This window comes from Hypomesus transpacificus, chromosome 2, assembly GCF_021917145.1.
Source record: "Hypomesus transpacificus isolate Combined female chromosome 2, fHypTra1, whole genome shotgun sequence".
Classification (NCBI taxonomy): Eukaryota; Metazoa; Chordata; class Actinopteri; order Osmeriformes; family Osmeridae; genus Hypomesus; species Hypomesus transpacificus.
The window spans coordinates 310336-322979 of record NC_061061.1 but is presented as its reverse complement, the minus strand read 5'-3'; the positions used below and the strand labels follow the sequence as shown (position 1 = coordinate 322979).

The 12644-nt window shown below is 51.2% G+C and overlaps 1 long non-coding RNA gene across 1 annotated transcript; it reads right to left on the bottom strand.

Annotated features, from left to right (window-relative positions):
- Window positions 1-2440: 2440 nt before the first annotated feature.
- On the bottom strand, window positions 2441-11954 carry LOC124483184. The gene is made up of 3 exons (XR_006957782.1): window positions 11870-11954; window positions 5512-6310; window positions 2441-2508 (listed from the first exon to the last, which is right to left on the bottom strand). It is a non-coding gene; the product is annotated as an uncharacterized LOC124483184 (long non-coding RNA).
- Between the last annotated feature and the right edge of the window lie 690 nt (window positions 11955-12644).

Here is a 12644-nt window from a genome sequence, read left to right as displayed (position 1 = left end):
AGTGAGGAGGAAGCAGGTAGAGACCCTGCCTGGGGTCGGGGTCTCTCCGCTCTCGGACTGCGCTCCACGGCCGGCACCTGGGGGGTGGCGCCACCCAGGGGTGGGTTCGCACATAGCAGAGCACTTCTAATCTCAGTGAGGCTGAAAACAAGGGGGAGTTTGAGGTTTGTGTGTGTGTACGAGTGTGTGTGAGAGGGTGTGAGTATGTGTGTGTGTGAGTGTATGGGTGTGTGTGTGAGAGAGTGTGTCTGTGTGTGTAGTTCTCGGTGCGTGTGGGTGTGTGTCTGAGAGAGTGTGTCTGTGTGTGTAGTTCTCGGTGCGTGTGGGTGTGTGAGAGTGTGTGGTTCACATTCAGCTGGGTCTATCCGTAGCCTGAGAGACGCCAAGTGAGACAGAGAGGCTGAACCAATCACACGGCTCAGTTCCATTGTCCCGCCCTGCTAGTCCGGTGTGATGAGGAAGTGAAGGCACTGGTAGACACAGTCGTGAGGAGGAGGGGGAGGAGCCACTCTCCTGGCTCCTCCCCTCTGCCCCCTGGTGTACAATCAGCTCCGATGGGGTGGAAGGAGCCAGGGGTCTGCCGTCCAATAACAATACAGGAGGGGGGGGAGTGTACATGTGCATCACAGAGGCTCAGCCAATCACAGAAGAGATCACTGAGGGTGGGTTTTTCAGGAAGTGACGGTCAACGGTGCCAGGCTCAGCCTGTGTGTGTGTGTGTGTGTGTGTGTGTGCCTGTGCGAGTGAGAGAGAGATTAGACCAACAGCATTTTCCTGATTGGATTTTTGTGCAACAGAGGATCCCTCTCCCCACATCTATGATGTACGAGTGAGAAGTGCTTGTGTGTGTGTGTGTGTGTTTGTGTGTGTGTGTGTGTGTATACTAGGAAACAGGTCAGCATAGAATGGTGTATCCCTGAAGATTGCTTTAATGAGTTTTGGCACCTTGTAGTACTCATATATAGGAGGCCAGTGGTCAGGGGGCGTGGTAGTAGAGATGGGGGGCCTGAGGTACCGGAGAAGGGGAGGGGGGTCGGCAGGAGGAGGCGGAGTCTATAAAGTGGGTGTGTCAGTCTTGCTCTGGCCACTAAGTCACAGTGTCCAGCAGTCTCCTTGGCAACAGGGAGGAGGAGGGGATTCACATTGCGGTGTGTTGTCATTGGATCAGAGCCTCGAGGGGGGAGGGACCTGCAGGGAGAAACACCAATCAGTACGTCAGATATCAGCTGGGAGGATGAGGACGATGATGAAGAGGATGAAGTCATGACACGGCTAAAAGAACCCACATCCCAGGACGAAGAGAACGATAATATCCACAAACAGGCAGTGAATAGGGTCAAACCTAAATGTAGTTCCTTCAAAGGGATCTTTCTTTAAATACTGTTCTTTTCATTATTATTATCTTGTGTATATTAATTTGTCATGTTATTATAATTCACAGATGCTGTCCTGTGATACTTCCTGTTCAGTAGGTGTTTCTTGAGCCTGTCTGTATAAAGCCATATTCTCACCATAGCGTATGTCTACTTCCCGTGCTGCTGATCCACATGGAACAAGGAGTTTGACGTGTACATTTTCCAAATGACCACCGGCGCATTTTCCCTTCCATAATACGGACGCAGAAGTGAGATAAGTTCAACTTTTGATTGAGTGGGGATCCAACCAATCAGAGCTCAGATGTTTCACACACCAGCCTATCCGTGTGCAGCACAGGAATGTGGAGCACACACAGTATACTGTGGACAGGTGTGAGGACTGACCTGTCTGTTAGTCGAGTCGAAGGAGACTCACCTGTGCAATCTTAGCCTTCCTTTAATCTGATGGGTGTTCTGGACAAGACCTGTTCACCTCAAACCACTCATCAATACACCTAGAGAAGAGAGAGAGAGAGGGGGAGAGGGAGAAAGGGAGAGAAAGAGAGAGAGAGTGAGGTAGAGAAGAGAGGGATTGAGAGAGAGAGAGAGAGAGAGTGTGAGAGAGAGAGAGAGAGAGAGAGAGAGAGAGAGAGAGAGAGAGAGAGAGAGAGAGAGAGAGAGAGAGAGAGAGAGAGAGAGAGAGAGAGAGAGAGAGAGGGGTGGATGGATAAAAAGAGAATGAGAACTAAAAAGAGTAAAAAACTAGTGTTAATGACACAGTGCTCTCCACAACTGCTACACACCCTCTGGTCGTGACAGACAGACCCAGATGGATGGAGAGAGATAGAGACAAAAGCAGGGAAATAGAGGGAGGAAGATGGAGGGAAAGAAAGATATGGTGAGAGATATGGAGGGAGGGACAGAGATGGAGAGAGAGGGGGAGAGATAGAGGGAGAGAAGGAGAGAGAGGAGGAGAGAGAGGAGGAGAGATAGAGGGAGAGATGGGGAGGGAGAGATGAGGAGGCAGAGATGGAGAGTGTTCCTCACCCTTTGTGGTAGATGCAGAGGCAGGGCAGGCGTGCAATGGTGTCCCCCTGGACCAGATCCTCCAGGCAGATGGAACACTCCCCTGCGTCCTTGCTCAGCACATCCTCTGGAGACAGGACACAAGAGACACAGCTGTCACAGGAGACACAGCTGTCACAGGAGACACAGCTGTCACAGGAGACACAGGAGACACAGGTGTCACAACCTACTGTACTGTACTCCACTGAACTCTATTGCACTCAATGGTACTCAACTGTACTCTAATGCACTCTACTGCACTCTACTGGACTCTACTGGACTCTACGTACAACTCTACTGTACTGAACTGTACTGTACTCTACAGTACTCTACAGTACTACAGTACTCTGCTTTGTGCTACTTTACTGTACTATAACTCTGCTTTACTCTCAACATCAAAGGCTGCTCATTCTCCTCTTCTGGTCTCCCTCCAGCTGAGATGACAGGGTCAGTAACAAGACAAGCGGACATGGATGTGTGTTTCTGTAGATGGACGTGTTTCTGTACATGGATGTGTTACTGAACATGGATGTGTGTTTCAGTACATGGATGTGTGTTTCTGTACTGGGATGTGTGTTTCAGTACATGGATGTGTGTTTCTGTACAGGGATGTGTGTTTCTGTACATGGATGTGTGTTTCAGTACAGAGATGTGTTTCTGTACATGGTTGTGGGTTTCTGTACATGGATGTGTGTTTCTGTACATGGATGTGTGTTTCAGCGACCGGCGCTGCCTGTACATAGAGGAACAGGACATCCACTCTGGCATAACTGACAACCTCACTTGACTGCAACACATGAGGTCACAGGTTCAAATCCCCCTGTACTGTACTTCGCTGAGGATAAAACAGCAATACTTTCCAACATGCGGTACTACAGCCAGAAGGGGGCGCTGTTGGCCCATGGTTAGGATGATACTGTTGAGGGCTTGGCGAGCACGTAAGCATGATTACCCAAAACACCCTGGCTCCTGTCTCCCCAGCATGCTCCTTCACACAAGACGAGCTCTCCTCTCAAGCTCACGTGCACACACACACACACACGCAAGCCGACACAAACACAGCCTTGTTAAAAATGGTGTCTGACTCGTAACTAGTAACTGTCAACAGCCAGTTAGAGGCAGAACTGAGTTTGACTCTGAAACAGGCTACCAGTCTGAAACAAGCTTCCAGTCTGAAACAGGCTACCAGTCTGAAACAGACATCCAGTCTGAATGAACCCCCTCCACTGTCTGGAGCAGGGCCACTCAGGGCCCTGATACACTGCTGAACCCTCCTCTCTGGAGCAGGGCCACTCAGGGCCATGATACACTGCTGAACCCTCCAACCTCCAGCTACGGCTTCACTCTTATTAAACTGACGCTTCGTCCTATAATCCTCACAACCATAATGATGACAAGAGCGTCTGTGTTTAAATGGCGAAACATTCAGGTGTAACTGGAGATTAAGATAGAGAGAGAGGGATAGAGAGAGAGGGAAAGCAAAAACGATAAGTAGAGGAAAGAGATAGAATGCGAGAGAGAGAGAGAGAGAGAGAGAGAGAGAGAGAGAGAGAGAGAGAGAGAGAGAGAGAGAGAGAGAGAGAGAGAAAAATACGTGAAAACTGTGAACACAGCCCGAAAGAGACAGAAAGATTAAGAAAGAGATGGAGGGAGAGAGAGAGAGATAGAGATGGAGAGAGAAAGGGAGATGGAGGGAGAGAGAGAGGGAGAGAGATGGAGAGAGAGGGAGATAGAGAGATGATTACATCAGCATGGTATGTTCAGGGATTCCTTCCACAAGGACTCTGCAGTGAAGGGAAACTCTTGTTGGGCCGGTAGCTTGTGTGTGAGTCTATGTATGTTTATGTCTATATGTGTGTGTGTGTGTGTAAGTGTCTGTGTGTGTTAATCCAGACTACATGTATCGGGGCGGTATACATGCTGCTGGACTGCAGATGCCACTGTGGCCAGATTAGATCACCTGGACTCTCCCTGCCCACCAGTAAACAGGCTTACGTAACATGAGATTAACCTACATACAGCACACTCAGATGAGGACTGTGTGTGTGTGTGTGAGTAAACATAGAGTGCGAGGGGGGAGGGGGGGGGGGGGAAAGAGAGAGGGGAGAGAGATACATCTTAACAGGGCTACAACAAGTGGAGAGTAGAGAGCGAGTGGGGTTCAAGGTACAGTCTCCAAATGTCTTCCTGGTTGACCTATGACCCAGGAAGTAAGTGTGGAGGATTAAGGATGAGGGAGGATGACATACTAACCCTGCTCTGGGATCAGCCTGTACTGGCCTATTTCTCCTTTACAGTCTCCCCCCCTCTCCCCCTCCCTAACCCTTTCTCTCTCCCTCTCTCTCTGTAATCTTTCACTCTCTCCCCCACCCCCACTCTCTGTCCAGTCTCTCTTTACAGACTATTTTCTTGCTGTTCTTCAACAGTCTTTCTCGTCTCTCTACACTTTATATCTCTCTGGCCTCTCTCTTATCTCTCCACAGTCTCTGTAGCTAGCCTGTAGTTTCTCCTGCCAGTCTCTCTGATGGTCTCTCCTCCTCAGTGTGTGGTAGGGTGGTCTGCTGAGAGCAGACAAGCAGCAGCTGTGACGGTGTGTCTCTCCAAACCTGGTCTGTTTACACTGCCCTGCTACTGGAATAGGCACAGCCGGCATACCTTAGTGTGTGTGTGTACGTGTGTGTGTGTGTGGTAAACAGAGTTAAGCAGCAGGACTGGTGTACATGACATCGGAGCGGTGGGTATGTGTGTGTGAGAAAATGTGTGTGTGTGAGTGACTGTGTGTGTGTTCTCTGCAGCCAGGAGCTGGTCACACGACCAGCCTGGATTTATGACATCCTCTTAGTGACCTTGACAGGATGACAGCAGAGAGGGAGGAGAGAGCCAGACCTGCAGAACTGTACAGAGACACACACACGTACACACACACACACACACACACACACACACACACACACACACACACCACACACACACGTACAAATGCACCCACAGGTACATATAGGCAAAGGTATACACACAAACTAGTTATACACACAAACTAGGTATACACACAAGCTAAAACACAGACACACTAATGAACAAACACACTAACACCACAGCATGTTTCCAGTAGGACGGCACCAGAGCAACATCATACAGGCACAGCAGTCTCCACTGAGCAGCAGGCACAGCAGTCTCCACTGAGCAGCAGGCACCATGCAGTCTCCACTGAGCAGCAGGCACAGCAGTCTCCACTGAGCAGCAGGCACCATGCAGTCTCCACTGAGCAGCAGGCACAGCAGTCTCCACTGAGCAGCAGGCACCATGCAGTCTCCACTGAGCAGCAGGCACCATGCAGTCTCAACTGAGCAGCAGGCACAGCAGTCTCCACTGAGCAGCAGGCACCATGCAGTCTCCACTGAGCAGCAGGCACCATGCAGTCTCCACTGAGCAGCAGGCACAGCAGTCTCCACTGAGCAGCAGGCACCATGCAGTCTCCACTGAGCAGCAGGCACCATGCAGTCTCCACTGAGCAGCAAGTACCATGCAGTCTCCACTGAGCAGCAGGCACCATGCAGTCTACACTGAGCAGCAGGCACAGCAGTCTCCACTGAGCAGCAGGCACAGCAGTCTCCACTGAGCAGCAGGCACCATGCAGTCTCCACTGAGCAACAGGCATCATGCAGTCTCCACTGAGCAGCAGGCACAGCAGTCTCCACTGAGCAGCAGGCACCATGCAGTCTCCACTGAGCAGCAGGTACCATGCAGTCTCCACTGAGCAGCAGGCACAGCAGTCTACACTGAGCAGCAGGCACAGCAGTCTCCACTGAGCAGCAGGCACCATGCAACCCGGGTGGAGGCAGGTAAGAGGGTGGAGGCAGGTAAGGGGGTAGAGGCAGGTAAGGCAAGTCCTTGGAGGGCAAAAAGTAAACATCTGAGATCCATATAAACAAACTGATTAAACACTGAGTGTGTGTGTGTGAGTGTGTGTTCTGTATAAACTAGACAAGTTAGAGCCACAATGCCTGTGTTAAGTCTTTTGACCTTTAACTTCTTCAGTGTGTAAAGTTGAATAGCACGCACACACACACACACACACACACACACACACACACACACACACACACACACACACACACACACACACACACACACACACACGGAACACACACACACACAAAGCGCTGTGTGGTGCTGTCAACCCCCCTCCCAACTTAATAACAGGTCACATGACCCTTTCGGCATGGGGGGAATAAACGGGGACCACGTTACCGTGGTAACATGCCACGTTCCCACGGTAACAGGCCAATGAGACACGGCATGAGTGGGGGCATCTCCACGTACAAGGTCATCGTCGGACCGGGCAGGGCAGAACAGATTACCCATGATCCTCCTGGGCACTACCCTGTAGCTGTGGGAGGTCAACGAACACGCTAAATGTCTGATGAATATTAATAAATGATCATTTGACCGCTTTCATCCAAACAGACGTACGGCGGGGGATTCCAACCTGCGACCTCTTGATCTGCCGTTGAACGCTCTAACCACCGAGCTAGACCCAGCCCTTCACAGATGAAGAACCACATCGCTAACTCCCACTGACTGAGATTAAGAACTAAAACTGTGATGTGGGGTCGGAGGGCAGACTGGTGGGGGACTGTGGAGAACAGGACTAAGAACAAACCTGCACTAACACCTGATGCAGATACACTTTAGAACTTGAGATCCAGCTACACACAACAACAGAACTGCAGGATCTACTCTTCCAGACCCTGAAGTCTTCAGATCACTAATCCACAATCCCAGCCAGCAGCAGTAGATCTATCCTGCCGTCCGGCCAGACAGAAGCAGTAGATCTATCCTGCCGTCCGGACAGACAGAAGCAGTAGATCTAGCCTGCCGTCCGGCCAGACAGAAGCAGTAGATCTAGCCTGCCGTCCGGCAAGACAAAAGCAGTAGGTTTACCCTGCCGTCCGTCCAGACAGAAGCAGTAGATCTAGCCTGCCGTCCGGCCAGACAGAAGCAGTAGATTTACCCTGCCGTCCGTCCAGACAGAAGCAGTAGATCTATCCTGCCGTCCGGCCAGACAGAAGCAGTAGATCTATCCTGCCGTCCGGACAGACAGAAGCAGTAGATCTAGCCTGCCGTCCGGCCAGACAGAAGCAGTAGATCTATCCTGCCGTCCGGCCAGACAGAAGCAGTAGATCTATCCTGCCGTCCGGACAGACAGAAGCAGTAGATCTAGCCTGCCGTCCGGCCAGACAGAAGCAGTAGATCTAGCCTGCCGTCCGGCCAGACAGAAGCAGTAGATCTAGCCTGCCGTCCGGCAAGACAAAAGCAGTAGGTTTACCCTGCCGTCCGTCCAGACAGAAGCAGTAGATCTAGCCTGCCGTCCGGCCAGACAGAAGCAGTAGATTTACCCTGCCGTCCGTCCAGACAGAAGCAGTAGATCTATCCTGCCGTCCGGCCAGACAGAAGCAGTAGATCTATCCTGCCGTCCGGACAGACAGAAGCAGTAGATCTAGCCTGCCGTCCGGCCAGACAGAAGCAGTAGATCTATCCTGCCGTCCGGCCAGACAGAAGCAGTAGATCTATCCTGCCGTCCGGACAGACAGAAGCAGTAGATCTAGCCTGCCGTCCGGCCAGACAGAAGCAGTAGATCTAGCCTGCCGTCCGGCCAGACAGAAGCAGTAGATCTAGCCTGCCGTCCGGCAAGACAAAAGCAGTAGGTTTACCCTGCCGTCCGTCCAGACAGAAGCAGTAGATCTAGCCTGCCGTCCGGCCAGACAGAAGCAGTAGATTTACCCTGCCGTCCGTCCAGACAGAAGCAGTAGATCTATCCTGCCGTCCGGCCAGACAGAAGCAGTAGATCTATCCTGCCGTCCGGACAGACAGAAGCAGTAGATCTAGCCTGCCGTCCGGCCAGACAGAAGCATTAGATCTATCCTGCCGTCCGGCCAGACAGAAGCAGTAGATCTATCCTGCCGTCCGGACAGACAGAAGCAGTAGATCTAGCCTGCCGTCCGGCCAGACAGAAGCAGTAGATCTAGCCTGCCGTCCGGCCAGACAGAAGCAGTAGATCTATCCTGCCGTCCGGCCAGACAGAAGCAGTAGATCTAGCCTGCCGTCCGGACAGACAGAAGCAGTAGATCTAGCCTGCCGTCCGTCCAGACAGAAGCAGTAGATTTACCCTGCTGTCCAGACAGACAGAAGCAGTAGATCTAGCCTGCCGCCCGGCCTGACAGAAGCAATAGATCCATCCTGCTGTCCATCCTATCTCTGCTGGCCCCTCAACTCAGTCTAATCTGAATGAGCTAATCTGACTTTCCATGCTAATCTAGATAGAACAAGACTCTGTCGTATGACGGATGATACACACAGGATCACACATGTAGATACAGCAACACACACGCATACACACACACACACAGCCCAGTCTTAGCATGGGCAGGCTCAAGCTAATTAAAGTGGAAGAGAGCGTTATAGAGATGATAAATCAGTGAAAACAGGTATTGACCCAACCTGCTTTTTGGGTTTAGCTGAGGAGGTCTTTGGCAGGAGAACTGGAGAGAGACCAGCTCCACTTTGTCACCCTGCCAGTAGCGACCGTTAAGCAAAACAAAACAGGGTGTGTGGCCAGAGCAGGGCTAATTTTTTCTCTTGTGTGTGTGTGTGTGTGTGCTGCGTGTGTGTGTGTGCTGCGTGACTTGGACATCAGTGGAAACAGGGAAGGTTGACGTGAGAGAAGTGCAGTACAGGATGGATAATTAAAACCCTAACTGCTGTCATTCTGAAACAATGTTTTCATACAATGATAATATCTCTGGGGCACAACATGGGTGGGAATGTTCTAATATGAGCTTCTATTTCAGTATGTGTATGTGACTGTGTTTATGTAAGTGCGTGTTTGTGTGAGTTTGTAGGTGTGTTTGTGTGTGAGTGTGTCTCTGTGTGTAGAAAGTGTATGTATAAATAGAGAGGAGGGAGAGAGAAGGAAAGAGAGAGAAAGAGAGAGAGAGAGATAGAGGGAGGGAGAGAGGGAGGGAGGGAGGGAGAGAGAGAGGGAAAAGGAGGGAGATAAAGAGACAGAGTGCGAGAGAAAATATACTTGCGTGAATTTGATGACTCAAAAAGCCTCTGTGCCTGCCTGCCTCTCTCTCTCTCTCTCTTTCTTTCTCTCTCTCTCTCTCTCTCTCTCTCTCTCTCTCTCTCTCTCTCTCTCTCTCTCTCTCTCTCTCTCTCTCTCTCTCTCTCTCTCTCTCTCCTCCCTCCACCCCTCGTTCATTCCCTCTCCCCCTCACCTCCTCTCTAATCATGCATGTCCTGGACTGCAGCAGAGAAAAGCAGAGGGGGGGAGAGAAGTACAGAGAGAGAGGTAGAGGCAGAGGCAGACGCAGAGAGGTAGAGGCATAGGTAGACAGAGAGGTACAGGCACAGAGGCAGAGGTAGACAGAGAGGTAGAGGCAGAGAGGTGGGTGATCATCTCTGCTGTCCAGCACCATTAGTCTCTATCACATGACTGACGATGTCGACCAGAGCTGTGCATGGGGAATACTAACACTCGCGCTCGCTTGCTTGACTAAAATATGCAGACAGGAAATAACACAATGCTAGTTGTGTGCATCTAATACACTAGCTGTTTGCTTCAGTCAGTCTGTCAGTCTGCCTGTCTGTCAATCTGTCAATCTCTTCGCACTTAGGTCAGCATGCAAATACAGCTCTCATTAGAGAGCAGACTGGTACAGAATCAGATTAAACCAACAATCAAGATAACCGACAGCTGAATTAAAAACCCTGTAAGCATCAGTACTCATAACCATCAATAGCAGCACAATTCAACAAAATGCAACAATCTATACACACACACTATACACACACCATACACACACCCTCAGGTTGGAGGCTGATGGCCCTAGAAGCTAGAGGCTGAGGGCCTAAAGGGTGGAGGCTGGAGGCTGAGGGTCTAGAGGCTACGGGCTGAGACCCTAGAGGCTGGGGGTCTAAAGGCTGGGGGCTGGGAGTCTAAAGGCTGGGGGCTGGGAGTCTAAAGGCTGGGGGCTGGGGGTCTAAAGGCTGGGGGCTGGGAGTCTAAAGGCTGGGGGCTGGGAGTCTAAAGGCTGGGGGCTGGGAGTCTAAAGGCTGGGGGCTGGGAGTCTAAAGGCTGGGGGCTGGGAGTCTAAAGGCTGGGGGCTGGGAGTTTAAAGGCTGGGGGCTGAGGGTCTAGAGCAATGTTCCCTTTAAGCTGGCTTGATGAAATTGTTCAAACAGAGACAAGTGATGGTCCAGGTAGGCTGGTAAGCTTTCTGATATATTTAGCTACAAAGAAGCTAGCGGGGTTCTCTGCAAACTGTAGTACTGAGGTTTGCACTCAGACAGATTTCTTATTGCGGAAAAGAATTAGAAAGAACTTTGGTCTACAGGCTGGAGGCTGAGGGTCTGGACCCTAGAGGCTGAGACCCTAGAAACTACAGGCTGAGGGCCTAAAGGCTGGAAGCTAGGGGCTGAGACCCTAGAGGCTGGGGGTCTAAAGGCCGGAGGCTGGAGGCTGAGAGGCCAGACTGTCCTGCTCTGCTCTGGCTCAGTCTCTGGCTGTGTCTCTCTCTCTGAGAGAGGCTCTGGCTGTGTCTCTCTCTCTGGCCCAGACTCTGGCTGTGTCTCTCTCTCTGGCCCAGTCTCTGGCTGTGTCTCTCTCTCTGAGAGAGGCTCTGACTGTGTCTCTCTCTCTGGCCCAGTCTCTGGCTGTGTCTCTCTCTCAGAGAGAGGCTCTGGCTGTGTGTGTTGGACACATCCCACTGGGCTGATTGAGAGCGACAATGCCTGAAAGCGTGTCAAAACGCTGTAAAAACAGAACTGATTAAGGCATGACTCTGTGGACACAATTGGAAAACAAAAGAGAAGGGAGGAGAGAGCGAGAGAGCGAGAGAGAGAGCAAGAGAGCGAGAGAGAGAGAGGGAGAGAGAGAGAGATATTGATGGAGGGAAATTAGGACAGGGGAAAAAAAAAGAGACAGTGAAATACACAGCAAGAGAAGGAGTTGTGATATTTTTGGACAGGCAGTGCTTGGACAGCTTGCAGATAGCAGCCAGGACCCCAGCACAAGAGCAGACATGTGGGACTCACTGTTATCACAGAGCTGACATCCCACAGAGCCCTCACACACACACAGACACACACACACAAAGCCCTCTCACACACACACTGACGGTACATACACACACACTCTCTGGTTGACAGTTAACATGTTCGGCTATAATAATGTGTCTCTCCAACTAAAAACAACAAGCAAAACACAAGTCCTGCTGATTCACACACACACACGCACACACACACGCATACACACACAAACACACACACACGCACACACACACGCATACACACACAAACACACACACACGCACACACACACGCATACACACACAAACACACACACACGGACACATACACAGTAGGAGAGATGGGAGATAGCTTACCGTTGTACGTCACTCTGGGTTTGGTTAAACACATGACAAGGTGCAGGTCCATTTCATCTGACGAGACAAACTTGGAACACACAGGACACTTACAGCCTGCATGGAAACACAGAGAGAGAGAGAGAGAGAGAGAGGGTTGGAGAGGGAGAGAGAGGAGGGAGGGGGATGGGTGAGAGAGAGAGAGGAGGGAGGGTGAGGGGGGAGAGAGAGGGGGAGAGGATCCAGGAAACAGATTAAAACTCAGAGTCCATCTGGATGTACAGTAGTGGCTGCCATAGCAACATTAGACCCTCCTACAGGACGACAAGGACAATGTACTTCTCCACTGTCTGTGTGTGTGTGTGTTTGTGTCACTTGAAGGCCTGAGAGAGAGAGAGAGAGAGAGAGAGAGTATCATTTGATGTGGGTGTGTGTCTGTGTGTGTGTGTGTCTGTGTGTTTGCATGTGTGTCTGTGTGTGTGTGTGTGTGTGTGCATGTGTGTCTGTGTGTGTGTGTCAACTGAAGGCCCGGGAGGGGGGGCAGTTTGTATCTAGATTCTCCACCACCTGCTCACATCCCTCACTGCCTCACACTCCAACCAGACTCCTAATGCAAGGTGTGTGTGTGTGTGTGTGTGTGAGCATGCTGTCAACATGCTGTACAGCCAGACACCTCCTCCATGACATAGACATGAGGCTCCGCCCACATGCATGACTGCCTGGGCAGCAGGATGCTGTAACATGGTGAAGAGGCTCCGCCAACATGCATGACTGCCTGGGCAGCAGGATGCTGTAA